The sequence below is a fragment of the Lissotriton helveticus genome, chromosome 4_2 (assembly GCF_964261635.1).
Source record: "Lissotriton helveticus chromosome 4_2, aLisHel1.1, whole genome shotgun sequence".
Taxonomy (NCBI): Eukaryota; Metazoa; Chordata; class Amphibia; order Caudata; family Salamandridae; genus Lissotriton; species Lissotriton helveticus.
This window is the reverse complement of record NC_136064.1, coordinates 3,340,487-3,354,448: the sequence shown is the minus strand read 5'-3', so window position 1 is coordinate 3,354,448 and position 13,962 is coordinate 3,340,487. Positions and strand designations below refer to the sequence as shown.

At 41.1% G+C, this 13,962-nt stretch overlaps 1 long non-coding RNA gene across 1 annotated transcript in view; it reads right to left on the bottom strand.

The window, feature by feature from the left end:
- Positions 1-3,575: 3,575 nt before the first annotated feature.
- The window catches only part of LOC144752172 (uncharacterized), a 993,171-nt gene continuing 982,784 nt past the window's right edge, over positions 3,576-13,962 (bottom strand). The window contains exon 5 of the long non-coding RNA XR_013594037.1: positions 3,576-3,841. This is a non-coding gene — a long non-coding RNA (uncharacterized LOC144752172). The remainder of the gene's footprint in view (positions 3,842-13,962) is intronic.

Here is a 13,962-nt window from a genome sequence, read left to right as displayed (position 1 = left end):
GCGCTGAGTGAAAGCAAACGATCTCGCTACGTTTTAAGTGTTCGAAAAAACGCCTGCTCCTAAGTAGGGGCGTGGCCGTTACTGCGGCCTTCTGGGCGTTGTAGTTCATTCAAAGCCCAAGTGGGTAAGCGAGTTCAGTTGCCTGTAAACACTCAGCGCCACCGAAGAAGGGAGATGGTGATCCCGAAACGCGTTTGGCCACGAACATTGACAGAGGCAGCAACCTTGTTTTTATGTCACGAGCAAGTTGTGAATAAACCCAGTGTTTTCTAAAAGAAGCTTCCATGTGGTCCACTTCACTGTTTGGGTTTCTGGTATTGATTGATATATATATATATATATACATATATATATATATATGTATATATATATATATATATATATATATATATATATATATATATATATATATATATATATATATATATATATATATATATTTCCAATAAATTGCTCCTTCTAGCAATCCCTCGCGTCTCAAAAGGTGGCTCGAATCCGGCGGAGCAGCCGGAATAAATATCACAAAGCCAACGGAGTACCATCGAGCGCTCAGCTTCAATTACCACAGAAATCCAGGTTCTATGCCAAAGAAAAGAGGTTTATTAAACTCATAAACCTTTGCGACGCGTTTTGCGCTTACAAAGCGCTTGTTCACACAAAGTTTTGAATATAGTGAAGGGGGACCCCATCATAGGATCCAGTCTATCGGAAAGACCTAGTATCACATACAGACGAGGGAAAAATCTAAAAGGTCTGCTAGTGCATAATGACATAAGTAGCACGAAAACAAAAAGAGGCATTGACTTATGTGGTTTTTATCCATGTGGGCACTGTAAAGCCTGTAATAACAGCCACATGGTAAAAGAATATTGTTGTCCAAGCTCCAATAAGATGATGGAGATCAAACAATTCCTTACATGTACGAGTATGTTTGTCATTTACGTACTGGTCTGTCCTTGTGACCTTAAATATGTAGGCAGTACGACACATATGGCCAAAAAAAGAATTTTAGAACATCTGAGAGCCATAAACAAAAACGACAAACAGTACCCAGTAGCCCGCCACTTTGAGAGTCATCATTTCTCTGATCCCACTAAATTGTCTTACTTTATTGTAGAACAGGTGATATTGGGTCCCAGGGGTGGCAATCGTACCTTAAAATTAAGACAAAGAGAATCAAAGTACATTATCAATCTCTGTACACGCTACCCGAAGTGACACAATATGGATGAAGAAATGGTTAGACATTTACATATAGAATAGATCGGTATGTGTGTTACTTTAGCCTTATATCACTGTATAAACATTGTGTGCTTTATTATGAGATAACCCTTATTCCATCTAATCTTCTGCCTATCTCTCTCGCTCTCTTATAGGAAGGAAGGGAGGGACCTTGCCGCGGGATTGTGACAAGAGATACCCTAATCCTTTCTCCATGATTCATCACTGATCGTCCATAAAATGTAATGTACAATTTTATGATTTTAACTTGAGCACTGTTTATATTTGCACAATTGGACTGCGAGGCTTGGACTGCATGAGGTTAATGAAGTGCTATCATCATATGGACCTTTTAGGAATTGGACTCTCTCTCGTTATGATATTTTTCAGACACATAACTTACCTTCGATAGTAATAAGTGAACACTAATTGATGGGATGGGACGATAATCTAATATGCACTAACCAGCAATTATTCATTCCATTAGAGACTTGGCATTTATTGGCCGTTTGGCGCAAGAACGGAAACAGATAAATCTGTACAGGGCACTAATTAGCCATTATTTCTTTTGACAGAATCCGAATCTCCTGCGCCAATTCTGTCCCTCTAATCCTTCATAATTCTTTATATGCAATGTATAATATGATCCTTGGGCTTTGTATACTTGTATACTTGTATTTACAGCCGGATTATGTGCAGCCCGCAAAGACAACTACCGATACCAGAATGCACCTCGGGGGTGTTTTGCCGACATTTATCTGGGATTAAGATACGCTTGTTTAATTATTTACTTACTAGGCTTTAATTTGAGGGAAAAATATGGTTATCTATGCCTGGGCCATACAAATTCAATTGTTTAATCTGAATGACCTCTGACTATGATATATGTTTACTGTTGAATGTTATGTTATTGAAACATAGCCGATACATGTACAGTCCACTTTCTATGTTTTCTAATTATTGAGAGACGTTTGTGTCCATAAAGCACGACAATCTTTCAACAAAACTTTGTGTGAACAAGCGATTTGTAAGCGCGAAACGCGTCGCAAAGGTTTATGATTTTAATAAACCTCTTTTCTTTGGCATAGAACCTGGACTTCTGTGGTAATTGAAGCTGAGCGCTCGATGGTACTCCCTTTGCTTTGTGAGATATATATATATATATATATATATATATATATATATATATATATATATATATATATATATATATATATATATATATATATATATATATATATGTATATATATTACTTGTGCTGATTATTGCTCCAGATTTCAGTGTGTTTGAAAACAAAGAAATGCTGGGGCTCAACCTGTCATAAAAGACTGGCAGTGCTTAGTTTTAATGGGTGTAGTTCATATCTTTCATTCAGACAGTGGTCTCACATTTACTGCTAAAGCGTTTAGGGATGCAATGTCTGCTCTAAAACCATGTCTACAATACTCGCACCCATTCCACCTGGAATCAAACAGGTTAAAAAGCACGCAAACAGTACGCTTAAATAAGCCTTGATCGCTAGGGTGTTAAATCCAAGACTGAGTTTGCTACATAATCTGTATGGTGTTTAGAGAGCATTAAATAATTTGCCTTGAGGTGTATTAGTTGGACACACTCCATACCCGATGCTTAGCAGAGTACCTATGTCTGTCCCCGATCTTGATATGCCTGGAAAGCTGGTGCAAGACAAAACGCTTAACCTGGACAATCATTTAAATGCAGAACAAAGCTTCCATGAGGTCAGAGACAAGCTGTAACATTTGAACTATTGCGACTTGAAGATAAGGTTTCCAAAACTGCTGATGGGGGGGGGCCTCCCCAAAGTGGGAGAACAAGTCGAAGAAAAGATTTCCGATAAACAAGTGTTTGAGCCATCTTACAAATAACCCATTCCAGTTCTTGAGGTAGAAGGTGCATGAACTGTGATCTTGCCTCCAATGGCAAGGTCAGAGAAGAACAGGAAGGCATCCATTAAAAAGCATTATGTAGCCAATTCTGTCCAGTAGACCCCCCCTTGACATCAAAGTGCTTTTAGAGTAGAACCTCACATCCTCTTCCTAGGACAACCCCTAGAAGAGAACTGTCATACTGAAATCCCACATCCCAATCCAGGGACTGCAGAGCCTTACACCAAATGCCAGATTGTACAGGAGAACATGATGCAGCAATTTAGCCAACATACTTTGAAATTATGCCACTTCAACAAATAATACTTTACAATAGGACTCTGACTTTGAGTTATATAACACAGCAACATGCTCCACAGTTGTTCAACATCCCTGATGGCTTGTTTTTTTATTCTGGTTTTGTGGAAAGCAACTCATACCACCGTGTTCCTACTCCTTTTTTGCTAATGAAGTGTTTTTCCTCTTAATGTAGATCATCATACTGATTACACTTTTGCTGTTCATAAATGGACATTATATTCCTGATACAACTGTGCTGTTCCTTATAGGTCAGGAATTGCAACTGCATTCTTCTTGCAGAGCACATCAGGATCATCATGCTGTGAACATCACCACATATTCTGTGCTGGATGGTGTGGGTTGGGAAAGAGATCCCTAGCAGATCATGGGACCCATTGATCTGTTACAGCTCCTTTAAGTTTTCAATATTTATCTGGACAATATATAATAATACCTGATTACTTTTCAGATTAATAGGACATCAAACTGTCAAAAAGAATAACTATATTTCGGTTTGAAAAACCATAAAAAGATGAACAATTTCAGAAAATATACAATACATTAGACATCGGCAGTAAAAAGTTTAAAAGCAATTCAAAAAATTCCAGGTATAATATGTTTTCTTCTTTTTTTTTAAAGTCAATTTAAACAGCAAACTGTTAAAAGAATTATAAAATATTTAAAAACACACAATACATTAGACAACAGGGACCCTTATTTAAATTCTGACAATAATAAAGAAATGTATTGCTTTCATCACTTTAGCAATCACTACATACACAGACCCTTTAGCCCCTGAGAAATATAAAAGTATACACAGTTGAAACATTGCAGGGTTTTTCTCACAAACTGCCATCAAAATAAATGTTATTTCAAAACTTCAGACTAGCACTGTTTTTTATTCATGCGTAAACCTGTGACAGAGATTATGTGAGTTGCTATTTTCCAAACAAAAACAGGTATGCTGTGTGATCCATCCTATGAATTTTTTTTAAAAATTTTTTTTATTAGAACAGGAAAAATACATAGACTTAATGACATCTAAAAGGTGCGGGTAATAAATAACTTATAGAGCAATAACAAAACCATAAATTGATAAATCTTAGCAGCAATTATAAAAACCCATTCCGTAATGCATTCATAGTTGATCCTCTCTAAATAATATAAAACAGAATTCTTAATGGTCCCCAGTTATAAGATGGCTAATAACGAATCATACTCCCTAAAATTCTATCCATTACATACAGTCTAGTCTAAAATAGCGAATCACGATGAATGACATTCTGTATAAAATACCTCTATATATAGCAGCTGATATACCTTTATCCATTTGCAAAGTGCAGAGTGCATTGTGCGAAAAAAATTCTAATATTTCAATGTCATACATTCTTTAAAGTGCATTGTGTTATTAGGGACAATATGGATCTAGACGTTATATTCAGCTTTCCTCTACCACCCCATCAAAAGAGATGTTTCGCCAAATACCCCTGAGTCTTACAGTTGCTCCTATACATTTAGCGTAGGCCTCCTCTAACCTGGTCATTTTATTAAACCAGTGGTCAATGCTGGGTTGCGTATTGGTTCTCCAATTTTGAAGAATAAGTGACTTTGCAACTGTAATAGCAATTAATATAAAGTACTGCTGATATTTCGTAAAACATTTAACTTCTCTAGAAGAACTGAATAACACCAACATGGCTGATGACTCAATTGGTAAGGATAATGATGGATGGAGGACAGACGGCGGCGCTGGTACTACTCGATCTGAGCGCCGCCTTCGATACTGTCTCCCATCCTATCCTGTTGCAGCGCCTGGTGGAGATAGGAGTGTGTGGGTCTGCCCTCAAGTGGTTTCGGTCTTTCCTCGAGGACCGTTTCTTCAGCGTTGCAGTGCCACCGTTCCAGTCCAAATTCCATCCACTGAAGCAGGGAGTACCGCAGGGATCCTCGCTGAGCCCCACGTTGTTCAACCTTTACGTGAGACCGCTGGCTGAGGTTGTCAGGCAATGGGGTATGACCATGGTGTCATATGCCGATGACACTCAGCTAGCGGTTACGATCAGCGGGGATGTAGACCTGGATGCTCCCAAGTTTCGGAGTGGTCTTAGGGCGGTGGCAAGCTGGATGGAGACCAACTGTCTCCAGCTCAACGCGAAGAAAACCGAGGTTATGATCGTCGGCAGATGGGCGGACCTCTGGGGAGATAGGTGGTGGCCTCCGGAGCTTGGGCCGGCTCCCCTTCCGGTGACGGAACTAAAGAACCTGGGAGTGTGGATGGATCCCACTCTCAGTTTTGAGGGGCACACTAAGAAAACAGCGGCGTGCTGTTTTGGAATCCTCCGATCCTTGCGCCCAATTCTCAAGTTCTTTGATTCACGCACCCGACAGTTAGTTATACAGGCGACTGTCATATCACGCTTGGACTATGCCAGTTCGCTTCTGGCGGGTGCTAACCAGGCTGAACTTACCCGACTTCAGCGGGTGCAGAATGCCGCTGCAAGGGCTATCGTGGGTCTTCCCCGCTCCTGCCCTGTCTCTAGTACCTTGAAAGCTCTACACTGGCTGCCAGTTAGAGCCAGAATCCAATTTAAGGTACTCTGTTTAGCTTTTAAAATCTTAAAAGGTACGGCTCCTCAAACTCTACTGGACCTCCTGACCTGGTACGTCCCCACTCGGCACCTGAGATCTATGGGTCAAGCTCTCACCATTATCCCTAGATACAAGTTGTGCCGTGTTGGAGGCCGGTCTTTCCGGGTTAAAGCGGCCGAACTGTGGAATTCCCTTCCGGTGGGGATTCGGCTGTCGGAGGATCTTTTGTCCTTTCGTAGGGCGATTAAAACTTTCCTTTTTTAAATAAAAACCTGTCTGGATTGCTTCAGCTGTTGTGTTTCTGTGGTTGTTGCGTGGTACCTTGCCGTGCGCCGGGACGCCCCTTAGCTGGGGCAGCTGTGCGCAGTACAAATCCACGTAACATAACATAACATAACATCTGAGAGATTTTGGAAAAAAAAAACTCCCAAAATTGCTGTAAATTATTACATTCGTAAAATATATGCAGCCATCCACCATCACCTTCTTTATTACATCGGAAACATTGATTCGGGTTTGCTTGAAACATTTTAGACAATCTCAGGGGTGTATAATATGATAACCATATGAATAAAAAGTTCATTCTTTTGTAATTTGTGCCTCTAAATGCTTTATTAGCTATGAAACTCAAACAGGCTTGCTGTTTATTACATCAGCTAAAAATATGCATACTGCCGAGAAATAGCAATAGGGTGTTAGGATGTTAAGAACTCACTAAACCATGTTAGAAATGCTTTTGCTGTTTACGCTGAACATGACATACAATGCTGCATTCCTCCTTGCATTGTGTGTGGTTACCATTCATATTTTATGCACTAGACTAGGATTTTAAAATAACATTTTTAGAGCACCTCTTCTATTTTTAATGCAATTTTAAGGGGGTTATACTTTGACGAGAGAAAGAGGGTTTGGTGTTCCACTGTTTCCCTGAAATTATCTTGTGCGACTGATTGTTACCAGAAACACTTCCTGCACAGTATTGCTCAGTGGGTTGTGTATGGGTTGAAGTCCAATTGGATGTCTAATTCAGGTTGTGCACTTACTGGATCCTTGTGCAGGGGTGGGGGGGGGGGGGAAATCCTACCCCTGTGGCACTGGGTGGAGCGTATATATACAACATACCACATGTAAATGAATTTTCTTTTTTAAATCTGCATTTTTTGGAGCTTGAATACTGGGGCACAGTGCTCTCTATCTCATAGACTACTTTAACTTGAATTGTATCAATATCATGCTAGTATATTTTCAATCACATTTCCTTAATTACTTCAACGCATACTTAGTACAGACCATATCTGTGTTGATAAGGTTAATACTGCAATCGACACACGCCATTGAAAATATGAGTAAGATGAAGTTTAGATTCTTAACAACAATAAATTCAGAGTTTGCTTGTAAGTTCTATTTCTGCAAGTTGATTGAATGGGAAATTAACCAGCAGTGAAGATTTTTAGTACCTATTGTCTCATTCATCATATAACTAACACTCTAACCCTTTCTGCATATCCTTTTCAATTTAAATTCATGCAGGATTGGATTGACCCTTTTATGATACCAGGTACTGTAGTTGCCCTCTATGATATTGTACTACTTACGCACGTTTTCGATCAACTAACTTAGGGGGGGAAGTTACTGAAGTAGTGGGGACAGCCTTTTTGAATCTGGAAACATGAAATACAGGGTGGCTCTCTCTTAGTGACAAGACAATCTTACTTCTTGTGTGATTTGTCCTATAAGTCTTATTGTTGGAAAGGGACACACCAATCTTGGAGCGAACGGAGGATGTGACCCCGAAATGGACAAATAATCAGTCAATAACCAGACTTTTTCAACCACTTTGAACACTAGCCATGCACTATGCCTCATATCTGAATATTTCTTGTATCTGGCATTTAACAATCTTAAATGTACTAAATGTGACTCTTGAATCTGGCATTTAACTAGCAGCAGTGATTGTACAGAAGGAACTGAGGAGGAGGTGGAGGTGAACATAGGTGGCCAAATGTGCAACTAGAACCCAAAGGTACACAAGAAAGGGATGTGTGTAAGATGTTGTATTAAATTTCAGAAACTGAGATCCACTCCGTCCACTGTTCAGAGTGATTCATCAAAAACAAATATTGCTCCAGTGTCTGATTTTGTTTCCCCAATATAGGAGCAGTTGGAATCTTTTCCTGTGTAATGAAATGAGATGTCTTAGTGAGGTAATCAATTACTTCTAGCAGCACAATCTTTCCTTTTCAATGTGGTAAATCAGTTATAAAATCCATAGAAATCCATGGCGAGGGCTGTTTCTGTGCAGGCAAAGGCTGTAATAATCCAACAGCTTTTTTTAAAGGATACTTTACTTATGAGTGGTCAAGGGTATCAATTACGGATTGTGCTGGAGTTAAGCTCTCTATAATCCCTACATTGTTGGTATTCTCCTCCTGGTTTTGATATACTGAAGGTGGGAGCACCAGATGGTGATGTGGAGTGGCTCAAGAATACTTTTTGTAGGTTTTTAATTGAGGAGCACCTCATACTCCTTGGTGACAAATGGAAAAATGCAATCATGTGGGACCTTGACCTCAAAGATGAGGTCAGTTGAACATTCATGTGTATGATCAACATGGTGGTAGATCTACCACTTTCAAAAAAACATCTTCAAATGATTATAGTAAAGCAGAAGCTACAGTCTTTAATGCACTGCAAGCTATTGGAAGAACTTTAATTAAACCTTGTCATGAGAATCATTTAAATTCTTCATACTCTGAACAGAAGTTGAGACTCTGTTCTTTGCAACAGTGAATGCAGGCATTATCAATAAGGTCAAATGTAATCTTTTGTAGGTGCCCATTGTCGTATGCCATGACCACCTTTGTTGTTTCCCACAAATCTCTTCAGCCAAAAGATTTGCCATCGATTCCCACAATGCGTTTAGGGTTGATTTTTGCTTGTTTCATCAGTTCGTGTAAAGCATGAAAAGTCTGATGCATGAAATTACTCGATGCACGACAATCTAATACAGCAAGTAAGCCCTATGGCCTATTGGATGTTAAAATCAGAACTGGGAGTTGAAAATGTGCCTTTCCTACTTCTTCTGTCAGGTGGACAAACTTCTTAACAGGGGCACAAAAGGGGTTTTCACGGTCAAGCCCTTTAGTGTTCCACCAGCTAAGGACATTCTTTGACAAAATGCCCTGCAGTTTCACAGTAAAGACATAATCCTCTTTAGTGTCATTGTTCCTTTTATTCACATTGCAAAGTCTGTCCAGTGTTCTTTATTTACATCAGCTCTTCTGTTGTCACAGATGTATCGCCCATATTCTCTGTGATGTAATTGATGATGACTTTCTTAGAAAAGAAGGTGCTTGGGGCCTCTACTTCTTCTGAGTGTCAATTTGTATGGTCATATCTCAGGACTGCAGCTGAAGTGGTGAGCTGATCACTACCAGAGACATTGTGTCTAACTCCTCACAGAGACCTTGATATGCTGTGATGGCTGATTTGGCCATCAGCTGTTAATATTGGCCGATGTAAGTAATTAGGGCTTGTCACCCTTGTCAAAGTTTCAGCAACCTCATGTGAGTGGCAGGTCTTGGTTGTTTGCACCCTAAAAATATCAGGAAATTGCTGTACAAACTTTTGGAAGTTAGAAAGCCAGGGTCTCTAATTCAGCATCAAAGGAGTTGGCCAGGTTACAGAGTTTTGCTCAAGTATGGGCCGAAAAACAAGTTATTTACCTGTACAATGTGGTTCTCCAGTATTGATATCTTTTATAGATTCACATGCTTGAATCTTGCCCATCTTCATGGTGGGATTCCCAAGGTAACAGTAAAAAAAAGTATCTTTTGAAGCTTTAAACTAAATTCCTATTGAAAACCAGTTGCATTTAGTAACCTATTAACATTGTTTTAAAACATCCAAACTTCACCCAATCAAAGCATGGGCCATAAAGTATCCATCCCCTGTAGAGACACCATACCTCATATTTCGAGCACAAGTATAAATAGAAGAACAATAGAGGTATGAAATGGTGAACTTGAAGTGGGTCGCATGTGAATCTATAAAAGATATCAATACTGGAGAACCACAGTGTACAGGTAAGTAACTTGTTTTTTCTCCATTATTGTATTTTTTATAGATTCACATGTGTGAATTAGAATAGCATGCAGTTTCCAAATGGCAATGGCGGCAGGTAAGGTGACCCATCCCACCAAGCGACCCAAAGCTGAAAATAATAATTAAAAGCAGATACTGTATGTGAAGAAAAACCAATAGGTATATAGCGTAGCACTGATTCATTAAAATGAAAGTACCTAAAATGTAGCATCCACAGAATAGTACAATAAGGAAAGAAAGGACATTAGTGGGTGCATACCTTATGCGAACAGTCGCTGCAGGGCAGCTTGTCCGACTGCGACATCCGCCTTCTGCCATGCCTCCAGGCAGTAATGCTTTGTGAAGGTATGGACATTCGTCCATGTTGCTGCACTGTAGATGTTGGGTAAAGAAACTCCGGCAAACAGGGCCGAGGATGCTGCATTCTTCCGAGAGGGATGAGCTGTGATATTGGCAGCAAGTGGACGTCCAGCCTTCTCATTGCTGACTATTCTAGTCGAGGAGACCCAGCGAGCAATAGATGCTCGTGTCAAGGCCTGACCATTCCTGGGGCAGAGAAGGAGATGAGCAACTAAGTCAATTTATGGAATGTCTTTGTTCTTTGCAAGTAGAGTTTCCAACAACGTTTAATGTCCATTAAGTGCAGGGCTCTTTCTGCAGGTGAAGATGGAGCGGGAAAAAAGGAATGCAGAATCACTATCTCATTTAGATGAAATGTAAAAGTCATTTTAGGAATAAAAGAAGGATTGGTGCGAAGGACCACTCTGTCTTGATGAAACTGCAAGCAAGGTGCTGTTGTGGTAAAAGTTTGGTTCTCACTATTGTGTCTAGCAGACGTGTTAGCCAATAGAAAAGCTACATTCCATGAAAGGTATTTTAAGTCACATTTCTGTATTGGCTCATAAGGGGACCTCATAAGCTGCGGTAAGAAAAGGTTTAGCTACCAAAGTACTGGAGGAGGCTTTAACGGCAGGTAAGCACTGAAAGACCTTTCATAAACTCCTTCACCAGTCTGTTAGACCACAAGGATAATTGACCAGACCTTTATCTGTGTCTGTTATTGCCACCAGGCGTACCCTAATGGAGGAATGGGTAAGGCCAGACTTGGCGAGGTGCAACAGATAGGGTAGAATGTCTTTAGAAGCTGAGGAGAGAGGATGACAAGATCTCTCAACACACCTTGAACAGAACCTCTTCTATTTAGTCGAGTAGCACTTGAGCGTAGAGGAGCTTGGGCATTCTGAAGTATCGATTTACATTCTTCAGAGAATGTTAACACTCTGGTGTCAGTGTGGTGAGGAGCCAAGCTGACAAATGGAGTGTGTGAATTTTCAGATGAACCACTTGGCCCGGGTGCATGGAAAGGAGATGCTCCATTGGCCGGAACAAGATTGGAGAAGAATCTGATGGGTGATATAGCTCGGTGTACCAATATTGCCTCACCCATGTCGGGCGATGAGGATGATGCGGCAGGATTCCTGTTTGTGTTTCTTCAGAACTCTTAGAATGAGAGGAAATGGAGGGAATGCGTAAGCAAACGTTTCTTCCCAGGAGAAGTTGAAGGCATTCCCCAGAGAGCTTGGTTGAGGTAATCTACTGGTGTAGAATTTGCATTTTGTGTTGAGGGATGTAGTGAATAGATATAGGGTTGGAAACCCCAGCACTGAAAAACTTTGTATAGCTGTTTCTGTTTAGCTCCCACTCGTGACTCTGCTTGGTGTCCCTGCTGAGGGAGTCAACCCACTTGTTTGGGACTCCTGATACTTGTACTTGCATCGATATCTTGTTGCCTATTAGCCATTCCCCGATTTGTTGCGCTAGGGCTGAAAGGACATGAGACCTCATCCCACCTTGTTTCTGCAGGTAAAACATAGTGGTAGTGTTGTCCATCCGGACTAGAATTGATGATCCCCTGATCCCTGGCAGGAAAGCCTGGAGACCTAGAAAAACTGCCTTCAGTTCCAGTAAAATTATGTGACACAATTCTTCTTGAGCGGACCACTTTCCGAGTATCTACAAATCTTGTAGGTTGGCTCCCCACCCCTCCATAGAAGCGTCCAACGTCCTCACCATCTTTGGTTTTTTCAAGAGGAAGGAAAGACCTTGAGAAAGGTTGTCTTCGAATGTCCACCAGGACATCGCTGTCCATTTCTGAAGTTATTGAAATGTTGTCGTTGATGGAGCCTCGAGATTGAGCCCACTGGACATCAAGCTGCTCCTGGAGAGGTCTCATTCATAAGCGGCAGCGTGTGATCAACGGGATGCAGGATGACATCATCCCTAGCATTGATTTGTATTTCCTTACAGAAACACCATTTTTTTAAGATAAGGACTGCGCTATCCTCTGCAGGCGTAAAATCCTCTCTCCTGTGGAAAAAGCCTTTGAAAGCGTGGTATTCAGGATTGCTCCTAGAAACACCAGCGACCTGGGAGGGTTGAGACAGGACTTCTCCCTGTTGAGTTTGAGAACTAGGGAACAAAAAACCTGAAGACAGGCTTCTGCTGATCTATTGGAGGTTTGGAAGGATGAGGCCTTGACCAACTAGTCGTCCAGGTAAGGAAATACCTGGTGACCGGATCGTCGGAGAAAGGCCACCACTGGCGCCAAGCATTTGGTGAAAACTCTGGGCGCTGACCTTAGCCCGAAGGGCAGCATCTTGAATTGGTAATGGCACCCTGCACTTCGAACCTGAGAAAACGTTGGTGCTTCAGATGTGTTAGGATGTGAAAGTATGCATCCAGAAGATTGACGGAGGACATATAATCTCCTGCATCCATGAGAAACAAAATCTCCTGGAGCAACAACATCCTGAAGGGTTGTTTTTTTATTAACTTGTTCAGCAACCTGAAGTCCATTATTTACCTCCATTTCCCTGTCTTTTTCTTGATTAAAAAGAAATGAGGGTAGAAACTCAGATTGTGATGTATGCGTGGCTTGTTTGTTTGGAGAGGAGTACTCTGGTTTCTTTTTTGAGAACTTGAAGATGACGATGCAAAGTCTTCCACAGAGGTAAATTCGGAGGGTGTGATCATGGTGGAATCTGTCGAACAGCCATTTGTCAAAAGATACGAGCTTCCATTGATTGAAGAATCTGGAGCAAGCGGGCTGAATTGAAGTGGGACTGTGGTGACAGGAGCCTGTGAATCCTCATTGTCTCGTTGATGTTTTGAGATCTTCCTCCTGATGCTGGACGTCGACTTGCTGATGCTACAGAATAAGCAGGTGTCAAGGTTTGTTGGAGGGTTGACCAGAATACTGCGATCGAAACCCCTGTTGGTAATAACATCCAAAATGTGCTGATGTGGAGGCCGAGAGAGGTACTGACCTCTTCCTCGAAAGGAAGAAAACTTCCTGTTATGTTATGTTATGTTATGTTAGGGCTATTTGTATTGCGCACGGCTGCTCCAGCGAAGGAGCGTCCCGGCGCACCGACAAGGTGGCGAACACAACACAACAGAAAACAGAAAATATTATTTAAAAATGGGGGTATGGATTTTAACATAACTCAGAGAACAGAAGGGTTTTAGCGGCCTTGCGGAAGGAAAGCAAGTCGCCAAGGGTCCGGAGTTTCAAGGGGAGACCTCTATTGCAAAGTTGTCCGTTATTTTACCTTGTCAGTGTCTGCCTTTATCGATTGCAGCGTGTCATCCACGTGCTTGCCAAATAGCTATTCACCATTGAACAGTATATCCAGCACCTTGGCCAGAACGTCTGGGCAGAATGTTGTAGCCCTGAGACAACCCCGCCGCTTCAACACCGCTGCTCCCGCCAATCTGCCTAAAGGCAGTAGATGAAATGTCTATTGCCACATCAGTAATTTCAGAAGAGGCTCTCTTACCTTCTGATAAAACATCCTTTGC